Here is a 2,949-nt window from a genome sequence, read left to right on the forward strand (position 1 = left end):
AACTTCGTCATCAATCCAGGGAAAATAGATATTGATCTAAATAGTTTTGTCAGCCTAATTGTGACATGCGAGATAAAACTTGTATTTTTGTTTTTGTTTTTGGAAGGTGTGTGTTGTGTTATATCTGACCTAAAACTAACTCAACCAACGAGCAACAGGGCATCATAAAGTCAAAACATGGTCATAGTGTGAGGATTTGGGACTGATCTGTTTCCTCAACACATGGACAACTGAGTTTTTTCTAGGACATTTTTGACTTTGTAAACTCAGAAATTTCTTTTTCTCTTTCTTTTTTTTCTTTTTTTTTTTTTTTAGAAAATTTCTAAGATAATCTCAAAATTTTAGGGGGTTTTTTCAGAGTAAATTTCCTCCTTTTTATTCTACAATGGCTGTGATTAACCGTAGTAGAGGACCCTATGTTTCTTTACTTTTGGAATATACAATAATTTCCTAAATAATATTTTAAGGATTTACTGTCAATTTCTATTCCTATGTCTTGGGGTCAGTAAGCTTACATAACCGCTAGGAGTCACTGTTTCACAGAATCCACCTATGTAGACGTCTCATTAATAACAGTCTGTCACCACCATCTTCGACGCCCCCTTCTGCCACGCCATGACGCCCCAGCATCGCATCGGCTCCCGGCTGTGGCATCACCGAGCGGGGAGGGGCTCCGTTCAATACTACTGGTTTGCACTGTAATACCGACGGCTTTCCGATAGGGCCACGGAGGAAAAGATGTTTCAGAACAGTGGTCCTTTCATGCACCCGAAGCTCCGGGCTTTGATTTGATTTAAACAATACCTCATTTTGTTTTTGTTTTTTTCCGCCTTTGTTCATATTATAAGACCTCGGAACGGAGGGAATTTTACTCACCGAGAGGAGATGCGTCCACCAAAACGCGGATACATTGTCCGGACAGGAGCGGAGGAGAGGAGCATGTAACTGGGAGAACCGCACTACCACCACCTGACACTTCTCTTCCCCTCTCCTCATTATTCCCCTCCAAATTAAGGGCTTCTCCATGTGTTGACTCAGTTCTCGGCGCTGTTTGGGAATATCTCTCTCCAGAAAAAATGAGTGAAGAATCGTCTGATGTTCCTAAAGAGCTTCTGGGTAAGAACAGGCAGTGATTTGTAACCACGAGTCTCTCCTGCAAACAATTACTGATCCCGCTGCTTTATCCCACTCTGATCATTCGCTCCATGTGTGTTTAGAGTGAGTGGCCATTCATTATGTTCTTTAAAGTTGCGCTATTATCTTCTTGAATGTGCAACACTTTTCCTCCACTGACAACTGTTTCCTTCTTATTATTGTAGGGTTTGCAAACCATTATCCTTCTAAATATATGCAATTTATGCAGAGTTTATCATGTGAAGGTGGTCCAGCTGCACTGAACCTTCAAGCTGTTTATCCATGGAGCTTTGCCACAGAACGCTCACAATGTGGACTATGTTAGGAGGAAAAGCCAAATAGTTAAGATGTGAGTGGTCTGTCTGTCTGTCTGTCTGGGCTGTGCACATTACTCACAGGATCATTTTCCTTATATAGAAAGTCTGGGCCAATCTCCCATCTCTGTCCTGGAGTTTTACCATTCATAGCAGCCTCATTATTTCTGCTTTCTTGTGCTTCACTTATGTGTCTTTATTATAATCTCTGTGTCCTGTAGCTCTTTGGCTGTAGATCAAGGTTTCTTTGTTTGGGAGAGTAAATTCAGTGTCTGACACCTCGGTGTAATATTGAGCTGTTTCTCAGAGTTCATTTCTTACAAGCCCGAGATGCTTTTGGCCTATTTCATAGTCGTGAAAACCCTTAGGCGGTGTAGAATATCATTAAGATTTCTTTCTTTCTCACTGCTATATGTTCTGTTGGTTTAACTCCCCCAAACTGACAGCTGAGCCAAAGTTACGCAACAACTGCCATGATAATAATAATTAAAAAAAAAACCCTGCAGAAAGAAAGACCAAGGATAAAAGAAGAATTCAGAATGATCTTTAAATCTGAGCATTGAGAATCTAAGGATGTCGTCTTCTCCTCAGGTTTCCCTCTTGACTAAGACAGAAACTACAACTGGACATTATATTAAAATGACAATTTCAGAGTGCGGTGGCACAATTGTAATGTAAGTAATGGGCAGCAAAAATCTGCATGCAAATAAGAAAACATGTTTAATAGGCCATCGTTGCCCCTGATGATCAAACCTCTCATAGACGTTAGAAATTGAAATATTAAAGCTACAAAGAAATCACAACGAGATGAAGGAAAGAGAAAAGTGAAGAAAATCAGCTTATTTGCAATAATATCACAATTGCATGGAGTTGAGGGAAAAACAAAGCAGAGGAACTTTAAATTTCTGACACAAAGGGAAGCTATACTTCTGCTGGATGTTTTGACTACAGAAGGGTGCCATTCATCCAGTGTCTGCCGTGTGATTGGCAATAGAACACAGGTGTACGTAATAAAAAGGCAGGTGAGTGACTGGATCAAATTCGTCAAACATTTGAAGTAATCAACTTCTTTGCACCTAATATTTGCAACTTCGACTTTTATCATTGGAATTTCTTGAAACTCTTGTTGATTTATTTACTCCATTCTTTACTTGTTCCGTAAGAAATCTAGCAAGTCATGACTCTCAAGTCATGAGGTGTTGTCTGGAGCAGTAGACCAGTCATTGTTTACTGCCATGCTGCCTGTGATTTAGCATCATGCATTATCCCTCTTGGTATGCATCCCAAAGAAGAAAAGTCTTCACGATGTCGTTGACTGAACTAAATTGATGATTTCAGCTTAGTTACACCAGAACTTTCTATATCCTCTTGCACGTCTTTCATAACTAGTTCTTACGCCTACTAACTTTTATCTTAAAGCTTTCAGAATAAACATATTTTCATTTCTCTGGGACTCAATTTTTAGTAGAGAAGAGATCGGCAGAGCTGATTAGATGTACAA

Source organism: Poecilia formosa, unplaced genomic scaffold (genome assembly GCF_000485575.1).
Source record: "Poecilia formosa unplaced genomic scaffold, Poecilia_formosa-5.1.2 Scaffold273, whole genome shotgun sequence".
NCBI lineage: Eukaryota > Metazoa > Chordata > Actinopteri > Cyprinodontiformes > Poeciliidae > Poecilia > Poecilia formosa.